Genomic DNA, 14,076 nt, shown 5'->3' on the forward strand with positions numbered 1-14,076 from the left:
CTTCTTCAATCTGCCAACGTGTTCCTCTGTTGCTGGGGGTGTAGAACAGGTTTTTGTTTTCTGCTCAGCATATGGTGGTGATTGCTGGTGCTTGGTAGCTGTGAAATCCAGATGCCCAGCTCCAGGAGGATTTTTGCCTTGCTAGGGACATCTGGCCATCCTCTTGGCCTTGCTCTTCTCCTCATTTTTGCTTGCAGTCTGTAAGCTTTGCCTATGAATTTGCAGAGCAGATCATTCAGCTGATTTATTCTTCTGCTTTAATTCAAGGTTAAGAAGGAATCAGCAAAGGGAAGCCTGGGGTTGTGTTTGCACCTGGGGACCCAGATAGAGACAGGTAAGTCTCAAGCTCACTTCCTGCTCTTGCCAGGGCAGCAGAGGGGTTGATGCTGCTGTGGCACATTGAACAGAAGGCAATAGCACTGTTGGCTGGCAGCAGCTTGGTGGGGATGGCAGGTGAAAGGAAACCTAGAGGGATGCATCCAAACACCAGGATGGTTGCCTTGCTTTGGCTCAGAGGAGCTAGGCGCTGTGTGGGGTGTTTCTGCTCAGACTCCTGCCTTAAATCCATATGCGAGCTATGATGAAAAAGTTCAGGGACAGCAAGTACTGCAGATATTTAGAACAAATGGAAGCAGGAATTTCCAGGAGCATTTCTGTCTAGTAGCTGAAGAAAGCTAGTAGCACAGGAGAAACACTGAGTGACCTGGGAGAGCCTCTACATTCCCTGACCTCTTTTTATTATTATCATTTTCCTCAATACCATGGGTGAACTTCTTGTTCCTGCAGGTAAAGAGCTGGCTCTTACAGGAACTGGCTTGCTGCATACCTGGTAATCCTGCTGATGGACCACTCTGCTATAGAAAGTGTGTGTCTTGCTGGGTTGTGATGTGATCTGTGGTAGATTGATGATGTGGACAAAAGCCTGCTGCTGAGGAGCAGGAGCCAAGTCTTAGGCAACATGCCTGTTGGAGTCAGCAAGAGAAGACAATAAACTCATTTGCTCTTGCAGTCTGTTGATATCTTGGTATCTGACTCCAACATTCAATAGACAAAGTGCTAATGTGGCAGAAATTCTTACCAGTCTGCTCTTCTCTGGGTACTGGGTTTGTCCTCTTGTCCCCATTGCTGGGCCTTCCTACTAAAGGTAGACCAAAAATGGCCCTTTTCCAGTAGCGAGCTCTCAAAGCCCCTGCAAAGAAGCAGGGATCCATTTCTTCTCTCTTCTTCTAAGGTGGGTTCATGACTCAGCTCCTGATTCCTCACTGACATCTCAGCAGCACGACTGAGTCTCTCGCCCGAGCAGCCCAGCCATGGTTTGGCTGCAGTGTGGGTGGGTGACTGCACCCAGCAGTGCAGGGGATGCACTGTGCCATGCCAAGGATGACCTGCAGGGCCTCACTCAAAATGCAGCTTTTCGATAATTTGTCTCAGTGCTTTAGTGGGTGGCTCCATGCCTAGTTTATTGCGTGCTGTTGAAAGCCTACTCCAAAGGCAGGATGAGTCATTTTCTATGGACATTTCTTCTGGTGTTTGTCACTCTGGTGTCTGAGTGCTTCCCAACCCATCATGGCTTTATCCTTTTTTAGCCCACTAAGGTATCATGAGGAAATGCTTTTCCTTTTTCACAGAAGGAGAACTACAGAGTACAGAGAAAGATCTACAACCATTTGTAGGGCCTCATTTCAGCTCACACAGATATTAACTTTCCACAGCTCTAAAGCTTCAGTAAATGGGGAACTATCCCTGGTATGTTACCATCATAACACCTTTCTAATGGAAGGTGTTTTTGTAGTGGAAGGTGTCCTTCTAATGGAAGGTGTCCCTGTCTGTGCCAGAGGGGTTGGAACTAGATAACCTTTAAGGTCCCTTCCACCCCAAACCATGATTCTATGATTCTAATGGCATTTGGTGCCTCTTGCTGTTAGAATGTTCAGTGTACCCACAAACCAGATACTAGGAGCCGATGTGGGCACTGGGCAGAAAGGAGCATTTCTTTCTGTAGCACTGCTGTGCTACATCTCTTCTCTGGCTCCTGACTGTTCCTGTTAGCTTTGGAGGTTCCTGCTTCAGATACCTAATAGCAAATTTCCATTTCTGTATATGAAGCCTGGAGCTTACATGGCTATTATACATACAGGCAACGATACTACATAGGGTTTTCTCTACTGGGCATATAGGAGCTGGTACAAAGGGAAGAGCCAGACTTTGAGTGCTCTTACAAGGAGATTCTTAACTGACCTGCCAGTTGTGGTTGCTCCCCTAACACACACACCCAGCCATGCAGTAGAGTGTTTCCTCATCAGGCAAGTGGCAGCTCACAGGGGCCTTTCTGCCTGCACTTCCAGGGGGATGAGCAGAGCTCCTTGCAGTAATAGCTGGTGATGGAGAGTCATCTGCTTGTGTGGTGCGCTTGGTGTTAATTCTAAGTGAAACGCCCAGTTCCAGACGCTGTTCCAGACGCAAATGTGTGCACACTGGGAGGCACATGTGGGAGATCTGGTTTCTTCATCCAAGCAGCTTTCTAAGAAAGCCCTTTTGATAATCAGTCTGAAAGATTGCTGAAGTGAAAATTAAACTACTTTAAATGCTGTTATGGAAACATACCCATAACAAGCAAGAGCTGGATTTCTGTAGTTGCCACCCAATAAATAGATGAGGCTCAGCTCTGATGTCAGACCAGCTTTACCTTGTGCATGTCCTCCGATGTCTGGTTTTCCAGTTATGAACTGCAGTAATTGCGATCAATCAGGCTTTATGCTCGCTACCCACAGGCTGTTTATTAATGAATCTGCATCCCATCTTCATTTTTTCACAATCTCATCAAATCTTTTCCAGATCCTGTTTACATCAAATTTTGTCTGCAGCACACTTTTATAATGTCATCCAATTTGGAATTCCTGATTCTGCACTAGTTTCTCAGACCAGGTCCGTGATATACCAAATAACAACACGTTCCTGAAATAAAAGAAAAACGAAAACATGAGAGCTTTCAACAAAGTGCAAAGAAAAGCCATTGATTTATAAGTGATACCATCCTTCCAGGCTGAGAACGGGCTATGGACAGACAATTTTTTCAAAATATTTTCTGTATGCGTGTGTATATTTAAAGGCTGGAATTGCCTTCCTGTGGATGCTTTAAAAAACATCAGGTACTTTTCTCCTTAGCAGTGTACATTTTCTTTTTGGGCACATGGGTTTTATGAATATTTGGCTTGACTTGCTAAAGACATCAATTTGACGTGATGCAATGTGTTATAAATGTCTCAGATCAAATGCAGAATAGAGAGAAAAAGCTTTAGAATAGAAGTTTATTAAAAACACATACAGTCTATTCTAAACAAAAAAAATAAAAACAAGAAAAAAACAACGAATGTTCCCCTGTTGCATCAATGCCAGAACATTATGTTTGCAAATAAGAATTTAGCACTACAAAGACAATGCCCTAGATTAACTAAGATCCCATTTCACAAAACCCTATGGCAATAGTCTGCAACATCAGTCACAGGAGAAGATATAACACAGATGCATTTGTGCCCTCATGCAGCTGAACTGAAACAAAACAAAGAGTGAATTAGGCTGAATATCTTACTGTGTGCAACGTATTGTACAACAAGGCACCTTTGGGAATGTGTCACAGGGTTTGGTAAATTGAAAACAAAATAAACAGATCTATGGGAATAAATAACATCATATTAGATGTCTGCTGCATGTAGACTACATTAGCTTCCAGTCACAATCCGGCTTCGGTTTTCCCACTAGTTTTCAATGCCTGTGTAAAGCAGATGATATGAAACCCTTGCAAAGAAAGGGGGGTAGGGGCAGAGGGAGACACGTTTTGCCCTCCGCTCGTTCGCCTGCACATGCACACATGTGCACACACACTCACACCCTCCCTCCTTCTCTTCAGTTTGATGCAATTTCAGACAGATGAGAGAGAGATCAGTGTGTCCCTTGCTGCTTTGCATACATTAAGTCAATTTTGACATTTCTGGACCAGCGCCCTGAGTGAAGGCATTTTCCCCTACATGATGGTCTCCCCTCACTCTCTGGGTAAGGTGAGAACTTTACAATCCAGTTCACCTTCAGCCTGATGTGCTCAGTTGCCATGGTCAATATCACTCCACGACCTGTGAAAAACACCAGTGGCTGCAGGGGTTTTACGTGTCCAGGAGGAGGGACAAGAGATGCACCGGGCACCTGATCCTGATGCAGCCACAACACACATGACTTCAGAGGCAGCTGTGGAGGCCCAGGTGAGACAGGTACTTTGCTGAGTCCCATCTCTAATTACAGCCAAATTTAGTTGATGTATTGAAAGCGTTTTTCTGTTGCTCAGCCTTGTGGGGTCAAGGTCTGCTTCAAAGTATGTGGGTGAAATCCCACTGATTTCAACGAGGTTGCTTGCATGAACTGAACTTAAAAGTTCAGGCCATATTTATCTCAGCAAAAGTTCAAGCTAATTCATTTTCTCTCCTTTTCTCTCACTCTCTCTCCTTCTGTTTTGCTTAGCTTATAGCTGAGTAGAAGGAGCACATATCTCAGAGATAGCTTTTTAAATATAAAATTCTCTTTATAACCCCAGAGCAATATGTCATTCTGCGATTACAAAAAATGTACTCTTCCCAAAGAAATCCTTCTGAAGCAAATATTGGCTTTATCCTGTCTGAGATCTAAGCATCAGCCTTTGAATTCATGTATATCAGAAATAGGCGTAGATCCACAACAGAACAAAATGGTGGCCTCCAAATTGTCATTATTCCAGTCAAAAGCCTATTTCTTCCCTTTAAGAAGCAGTGATGGGCCTTGAGATGAAATGCAAAAAATAAAAAGGGATGCAGAGAGAAAATTATATTTTAATAACTTGTTAATCTGAACACTCGTAGGAGATGAAGTTTGATGAAGAAGTTGGAAGAAATTTTAACGTTCAGGTAATTAATATTCTTGACTCTGTTAACTAAGCTCCTTCTGGCTTAGGGGACAGATCAGATCTGTCTTCACTCTCCACAGACGTGAGCCCAGGTCCTGGGGACCTGGGGATGCCTCGCATGGCTCTGCTGGGCCAGTTGATGTCCTTATCATTTTTATTTTCTTCCATCTCCACTTGTAAGAGGATATTGGAAGGCTGCTGTTTTTCAGGTTTGCCTAGGGTTGTGCTGTCTACAGGCATTCAAGGCAGCTGGGATTTTTTTTATCTAACTTTTGAAATATATTACTCACAAGGAACAACATAAGAGAGGATCCCTTTTGGCCAGCTTTGAAGATACTCACTCTCTTATTTGTACACATCTGAAGTTCCCTCCACTCCGCTCAAAAACTGGAGGGCCTGTATCTGACCTTATCTGCAGATCAATATGTTCCCCTTTGGGTTCCTGAGTGCATTCAAGCATTTTTAATTTGATTTCTCTATTCACACAGACACAATGAGATGAGAGAAGGATGAGGCTGACAGCTCCCATAATCAGCACTCATCTCCTTTTCCAATGTGTCAAAATTGCATTTCCATAATTCCTTCCATTAGTATTTTACCTGTAGTCTCCAAAGGCTCATGCTGGGCTGGTGAACGAGAACCAGATTCTGGAATTAAGCTACAGCCACGAGTGCTGCTGCTGAAGCCATCGTGCTGGTGCAGAGGCTTCCAGACAGCTTTGCACTCAAGTGCTCTGTAGGGCCAGGGTTCAGCACACTATGCTGTCACCTCAGCCTTTAGACAAACACCAGAGAGAGATGGCTAGAGGGGATGGAGCATAGGGATCCCTCAGGCGGGAGGAGGAGGAGGAGGAGGAAAGCCCAGCTCTGCCCATTTCTGTTTTACATGTAGCCTACTGCCAATTATAACTTTCCATGCCCCTGGTTCTGCGCCCTGCATTTTCTCTGTGCTGTGACCACATTTATGGCAGCAGCCTGCTACTGTGATTCATAGAATAGATACAGTATTACACAGGACTTGGCCTATGTGTTTGTGCTTAACCCCTTGATGAACTCTGTTTTAGATACTGGGAAGAAGGTAGGAGCTCCTGCTGTAATGATCAGAGGCCTCCCCCAGGGAATGTAGGGACTGCTTGTCCATCTCTCCTCTTTTCTTCTGGGTCTCCCCATCCAAAGGTTGTGAACTCATCCTGACGTAGCTTGCTCAAGGCAGCACTAGTCACATCAGGAGTGTTGTGATGACCCCATGGCCTGAAGAGCAGAAGGGAGACTGCAGGGAGTGGTGGCAACAGAGACAATGCCAGCTGCCAGGATGCAGGAGCTACCTGCCTCGAGCTGGAGGCTGGGAGGAGCCTTCCCACAACCACTACCAGTCCCCCCAGACTCGTGGGTGAGGCTTCAATTGGATCATGACTGCTCTATGCCTGAGTGAACTAGTCCTTGGCAAGCTACTTGCTCAGTAGTGCATTAAGTGTACAGGGCTGGTCGCAACACACCAGCTGCTCGCTTCACTGCACCTTTTTCAGGACAGAGCTATCACACTTGGCTTTTCTCCTTTCTCCAGCTAAGAAGGGTTTGAGGTCTCCAGCAAAAACTGTGGGGCTGAGAGTGAGATGAGAGCCAGTAAGGGGAACTGGGGAGTTTGTAGTTTAACTTCCTGGCAGCAGAACTGTGGGAGGGCAGAAGAGAAGGCTGGCCAAGGGGAAACCTACATCCCGAGAGGGAATAATGCCTACCATTTATGTGGACAATAGAGCTCAAAAACACTGTTGCACATATGCAGATATCAGGCATGCAGGCTTGTACTCTTTCCTGCCCAGGTCAATGGGAGCTGCTTCCTTAGCATGCCTGTGACAAGGAAGTGCAAATAAATCCCATGCGTTTTTGCCTGCTTGGTGACTGCAGCACAGCCGGAGGGGTTTCTGGAGACCATCTCTGCAAACTTCATCAGCAGTGCCCTCAGGGCTGTCCTGTTGGACAGCGTGACAGAGATGTGGTCACTGGCAGAGCACTGTGAGCCTTGGCTCCTCGCCGAGGGTCCTGACGTGCCACTGAGATGTGTCACTCTGTGAAGCAGCAGCACACACATGGCTGCGCAGCACGAGCCTCTCCACAGCCAGTCTGCTCCTTTATACCAACCTTAGCGAGGATGGTGTAATGTGAATGCACTTGTGATCTGAAAGACATATTTTAAAAGCCTCCTGACATCAGAAATTAAATTTCTCGTCTTTTGTCCCCAGGGACACTAATGCTGACTGTGAGCGTAAAAGAAACCTGGATGGCTGCGTGCTGTCCCCATCTCAAGATGAAAGCCCTAAGCACTACCTGCAGGGAGTCAGGAGGTGATGGTTTCAGAAGCACTTACAAGACTTAGGAGCCTAAATACTATTTATTTAAAGTGACATTTGTCACTTAAGAGCAAAAATCCTACTGAATCTTTCTGAACTAATTGAGCTAAGGCCACGTCTGAAGTACCTAACTCAGATCACAAGGTCAAACCACCCTGGCCATCAGTCACCCTAAATTTAAACAGATGATTGAAAATGTAGTTACCTGCAGGAGGGACATTATTTGGGATTTCATACAAGCATTTGCATGTGGGTAGGAGAATCTGCTCTCAAATTTCAATACCAGTGCCAAAGAATATATTCTTTCCCAATCCATGTGAAAGGTAAATATTCATAAAACTTCTGTGTGCAAAGGCAGCAGAGAGAATTCAAATGCGTCTGGGTGGAAACTCTTTTATTTTCTTCAAGTACAAATAAAGCACCCCCCATCCCCTAACTCCCTCTAGCTCTCATTTTAAATCTCTTTTTAATGTCTCGCTTTTTACTGCTAATCATTTTTCCCCTTTGCTAATGATGCTAACCTTAGAGCCTGCTGCAAACTGACTTGTTTCATGTCAGCCTCTCTCTATTGCCCACTTTTGTTAAGCCACAAAGTAGGTTTCAGTCTATTCAACATCAGCTATTTCTCTGGCTTCAATATTACCGTTGCCTGTTTCAAAGGCATCTCCAAGCCCACAGTGTTTCTGCGCAGATACCTCTATTATTGGCTGTCATCAGGATATGCTGGGCTTTTCTCCTGCCTCTCTCACCCCCTTGCTTCCTTCCTATGTATGTGGCAAAGTCTCTCTCTGCTCTAATAGCTCTCCTGGGAGCAGGGTGAAGCAGGTCTTTACAGAGGCCTGTTAATTTTAAAGGACAAGCTTTATATATTAACACCCCTGTGGCAGTCTGCTTCCCGCGCAGTGGACTGTATCCACACCATTTACCCAGAATTAAAGCACAAGAGGACCAAACCCACTCCCCACTGGGAGCCACTGGATAATACCAGCCCTGATTCCCGCCTGCCTCCAGCTGCAGCATGCACCCTCAGGTGTCCCTAAGTGGGCCAAAGCCATGGAGCAGTGCAGATAGGGAGCAGGTGGACACTGACTATCCAGCCAGTGCCGACCCACGAGGTGTGGGCAGCATGGGAAGCTGATGGAGGAAAATTACCTGTTTAACAGAGGCTGTGTTACAGCCATACTTTCCTTCCGAAATCAATTTTCTCCCAGGTGCTGAATTCTTTGAGGAATTATAACGGAGTTTTAATTACAAGGGTGGCAACATCTGGACTTGCTAGGTGACTGAGACCTTTTCAATGGCTTGGAGCAAGTAGGAGAAAGGATGTTTTTCTCTGCTGATAAAAGATTGTGAAACAGCAACTATTTAGCATAAATTATATCTTCTGGCTTGCTGATCACCTTTCAGTTCAAAAGACACAGTTCTTACCCCAGTGCTCCTCTATTGGGATGCAGTGCTGGTATGTGGCTCCTGCTACCCCCATCAAGCTGAGCACATCCCTCAGAGAGGCTGACTCCTTAAGCTGAAATCAAACACTTGAGACTTGCAATGCAGGTTTTATCTCTTTCTCTTTGAGACATCTGTCCTCTCCATCATCCCCCCCCAAACCCATGCTCACCTCCTCAAAAGAGTGAGAGAAAAATTAAGAAGAAGGAAGGAAAGGAAAAAGTCTGGTTAGTGCAAGGGGAGAATTTGCGGTTATTGCTAATGTTAGTATTTCCCCTTGGTTGTTTTTGTTCCCCTCTGTTTCCCTGGCATACAGGTAAAATAACAAAATAAATCCCGGAAAGGGCTTTCTGCCAGGCTGCGTTTGGAACTTTGCTTAAGTGGCCTTAAGTAAGATAATAAGCAAGGAGTGTGAAAAGAAGAGACTTTGTCTTTTCACATTAGCAGTAGCCCTGTTCAAGTGGCAGTATCTATGAAAATGCTGTTCAGCCTTTAATGAGACTACAGTGTGTTAGTGTACCAGTCTAATTAATCCCATATTTTCACACAGCATAATTACTGAGCCTGGGCTGAATTATTTGGCTACTGAAGGTGGAGCAGTGCCTGCCTGCACTGTCCTCTGTCTCTGCTCCTCACAATTTATTATGCTATACAGCAAGACACTATTGAAACCTCCTAGTATAGAACTATCTGTCATCTCTACATTATCAGTAAAATACACCGCCTTCCATACTGTGCTACAAGGGCTTTAGCAAATTGCTATTTTTATGGGATATGATAAAGGAAATGCTACCTTATGTTCAAATTTTTAACTGTCTCGTGTACAGAATATACAGTTGTGCTTCATTCACTCCATTTCAGTGAGGCCTCATTTGCATTGCTACAGCCAGGATGGGTGTCACCCTGCTACTTTGCTCCCATTTGGTCTCCCTTCTTCCTTTTCTTCCTCTTTTTACTTTTATTTTTATTTATATTTATATTTTCTCTTTTCTTTTTTTTCTTTTCTTTCCTTCTTTCTCTTCTTCCTCTTCTTCCTGTTCTTCTTCTTTCTCTTCTCCTCTCTTTCTGTCTCTCTTTCTGTCTCTCTTTCTGTCTCTCTTATCATCTCTCTTTCTCTTTCTCTTTCTCTTTCTCTTTCTCTTTCTCTTTCTCTTTCTCTTTCTCTTTCTCTTTCTCTTTCTCTTTCTCTTTCTCTTTCTCTTTCTCTTCCTCTTTCTCTTTCTCTTTCTCTTTCTCTTTCTCTTCCTCTTTCTCTTTCTCTTTCTCTTTCTCTTTCTCTTTCTCTTTCTCTCTTTCCATTTCTTAGCAAGAGCTACATTTCCAGAATCTCCATCTTTCCTGGCATTAAGATTTTTCATCTCTTAAAGTCCTTTCTCTCCTACCCCTCCTAGTTTCTATTATTCCTTGAAACATATTATTTTGCACATTATTATTCACCTCTGATATATGATCTTGCCATTTTGGAACTGGTAGAGTCCCCCACCCCCTTCCTTCCCATAGGAGTTCAGAGAGATTTGTGGTTTAAACATTTACTCACTTGCTAGTGTTTTTGTGACTGGTTTAATAGTATCTTTTTAATGGAAGGCCAAACACTACATTAACTATATGGAACTGTTTTAGAACTTTTTTTTTCAGCAAAAAAAAAAGAGAGTTGTACCCTGTAAATTTTAAAACCAGCTTTAACAGTACATAAGACTATTTTGTTATTGTGTATGGTTTCCATACATGTGTTGTGAGATATATGGATGTGCATATACCCCGGCAAAGTGAGATCTCAAAATAAAGAAAACCACATGCTTAATAGCGCAAGCGGGAAAATTACTTCTCCAAGTTTTTAACCAAATAGCAGCCCCGAGACTTGAGTCCTCTTCTATGCAATATGAAATCTAACCTATTCAAGGAGCAGTAAAGTGAATTTCATTACACCTTTGCTGATACAGTGATTGAGTATTGGATCTGACACTCTAAAGCTCTTCCATATGTGCACATGGGAACACAAACAGCTTGCACTGACTCCCAGATTAGTGATGCCACGCAGGGTCTTTTATCAATCATCTTGGGGCAGCTGAAAGTAGCCCAAGCTCAAGGGTTAAGCAAGGTTAAATGTTAGCAAAGTTCGGCTTGTAGCCTTCACGAGGCTTGCCAGGCAAGCCATGGGGCAGCACAGCTTCTGCAGGGGCTCACCTTTGGAGGCTGTTTTGTTGGCATGTTTGCTGCTGCCTGGACTATCCTGATAGAAATTTCTGGAGGATTCAAGGTGCTCTTAACAGGGCTGTGAAGGGAAAGTTAGAGGTGAATAAGTAAGGAATGTCTCTGTGAGAGCAGCAGGGTGTTGATAAAGGCTGGTGTGCCTGCACTTTGTTGGTGCCTGGAGAGTTGCCTGTGCTGAGGACAAGGGCTATACAACATCCATGTATCCATACAAGTCCTGGCTGGGTGATGTGTGGAGATACAGACCACTACATGCTGCAGCCACAATTCACTCTCAAGCCACTTGATTCAAAAATGAGGACTAAGTTCTTCAGGAGACTACCATTAGGCTGGCTCTGGTGCCAGAAATTTGGAAGGGGGTTATGCACATTAAACCTGAGAGGCCTTATGGGTGTCTCATTTTTCAGAAATGAAACAGTTGAATTACTTGAAGGTGTCTCAGACTGTCAGCCTTTCCATATGGCTCCCAAAACCAGCAGTTAATTTTTAAAATCATGTCTGTACATGTTCTGTAACTTATCAGTTTTTCTGTGTAAATACACCTGAAGTTGCTTCCTTGTCCTTCCACCCCTGGCTTTTGCAGTAAGGTTGCTTCCCCATCATTCTTCATATCTGTCAGGATGTCCTGTCCTGTGAGCTATCTTTTCAGAGCTCTCCTCATTTCCACTTTCTTTCTCGCTTCTATCTTTTCCTTGCTGCTACTTAGGCTCCTTAGGCTGAGCCTTAAATCCTCTTCCACCACCCACAGCGCTTCTTTTGCCCTCCTGGAGCTTGTGCACCCAGCCACACCCTAAACCTGGCCTGCTACAATCATTTTTGCAGCTTCTTAAAAAAGCACTGTGAGCTAGTCCTGATTTGTTGTATGTTGGTAGACACCTTTAAAACAGTAGCACAGACCTGCATTTGGTTGCAGAGGTGCTCAGTCATGACTCACAGGGAAGGCCTCTCAGGATGTGACATTTCAAAACCGTGAGGTGGCACCTCAGGGTCAATGCTGGTTGCTAAAGCCAACCATGCTAGGCCATTAAACTGTTCTGCTGAGGTCTAGTTTGGGCTGGAAGCTGAGCCAGGAATGGGAAATACATTCTTCTGCAGTTCCACTGAGTCCAGTGCCAGGGTTGCAGGATGTGCATTTTGCAGGGACTGTTTCTAGTGGCCGCACCACTGCTGCCAGTCCTGTGTGCTGTCAAACAGCAGTTCTGCTCAAGGTGGGTCACCTCATTGCCTTTTTTTTTTCCTTTCTGTAATGTTTCCTTCTTCTGCTTTCAGTCTTGCCCCACTCAAGAGGCTGATTGGAAAGCACTGGACAAAAGCACAGACACCGGCATTTACAGCCATGGAGCTCACACAAAATCAAGCAGCAGAGGTTGCTTAGGCAGGAGATGTAAAAACCAATCCACTGATGCTTAAGCCCATATTCACCTGATTAGAGTACCCAGGTTAACTACTGGTAGCAGTGTCACCTGGGTAATGGGACAGCAACCAGCACCTGTGCCGAGGCTGCCAGTGAAGATCCGTGTTGTGATGCTGTATTTGTGATGGGGACTCCTGTGAACAGCTGCTGTGGAGCAATCGGTGAGCAGCAAAACAGTCATAGCCCATGAATGCATCCTGTACATGATCTTTCAACTTAAGGCAGAATTACACAAGCTAAGAGGATTCAGCCCTTGTTTTGGATATCTCTGTGCTTCTCAGGGCCTAACCATGCAATTCCAGTGCTCCTTGACTGCAGTTTTGACCCCTTGAACTAGTAACCACATAGCAAAGCGGATGCCAACCTCAAACACAACTGTTTCATAAGTGCATTTCAAAAAATAGGTTTCCACTGGTGATTTTGTGTGCCACATTGAGCCTCTGTGCCAGAGCTCATGAAAGCCTCTGCAATGTTCAAGAACTTTGAAAGAAACAGCTAGGATTTAATATTAGGTGCACCAACTTCCCATGACATGTTCAACCTTTAAAAAAATGAATGATTTCTTTAAAAGGTTGGATGTTTCATGCTAGCATCAGAACAAGCAACTTGGGGTGGGGAAAAAAAATCAAAAAGCACCACAAATAGAGAAATGAGGAAAAAACAACCAGGTGTGTGCTAAAATGGTGTGGAAAAAATTAATTACTGGAAAGCTTGGTATAAATAAGACATTACATGACCCCTTCTGCTAGTGGGGAATCTTTGGAGGTGACAGACAAGTAAGGGTCTTAATGAATAGCCTTTTCCTAAAATTCTTTGCTGTGGGCTCAGCACAAACCTTTCATAAAAGTGGGAGCCTGTGAGTAGTAGGAATTATTTATATTAAATATGCTGCTCAGCAAAACATGGCAAAATTCCTATTCCCAACTGGAAGAAAATCATATTTCATGGCTGTAATACCATTAAGAAGGATACAGCAATTGGCAGTGGGGAATAGGGTTGGGAGGGAAGCCCACCAGCAGGGAGAAGGGGTTTTTGCCTGCTGGGAGATGGGGCCCTGCTGGATGCCTCCCCAAGTTGGGCTCTCACCACTGCTATGCAGCAGAGAGGAGTTAGAGGGAGAGATAGAGGGGAAGAACCTCCACCTGAGACCAGAGGTGGTCTTTGTCCACTGGAAAAAAACACAGGGGTGAACCCAGCAGCATTTTATAGAGATGTCTTTCAAAGGCAATTTTAATTGCAAAGGCAACCTTTTAATGGAGGATGGGATTACTGTTAAAACCACCAGATTAAATTGTATGGTCGTTGCCAAAAGATTAAATCACCACATCAGACCATGACCTGACATAGGTGACCAGGGGCTGCCAGGAACTGAGCACTGCACGGAAGAGGTGCCTTCATAATGTGTGGAAATAAAGCGTGAGAAGGAGCAAGTTCTGCTCTCTCCTCAGTCGCCTGCACTAACCGGGCTGCAGAGCTGGGGAAGCAGGTAAAGATGTAACCAATGACTCTCAGACAGGTCCAGAAAAATTATGTGAGCAAGACATGCTTGTAGGAAGCATCCGGGAGAGACAAGAAGATGATGCTGTTGGTCTTAGGAAAAGCCCAGGAGCAGCAAGACCCCAGAAGGGAATGTCCCAGCTCTGAGGAGCAGTTTGGGTTTTACATCTTGCTGAATTAGACCTTGCTGCTGCAGGGTTGGGATGTGCACCTATGTTCTAGTGTGTGTGTGTT

This window comes from Pipra filicauda, unplaced genomic scaffold (assembly GCF_003945595.2).
Source record: "Pipra filicauda isolate LSUMZ 115617 unplaced genomic scaffold, ASM394559v2 scaffold4_size7858003_pilon, whole genome shotgun sequence".
Classification (NCBI taxonomy): domain Eukaryota; kingdom Metazoa; phylum Chordata; class Aves; order Passeriformes; family Pipridae; genus Pipra; species Pipra filicauda.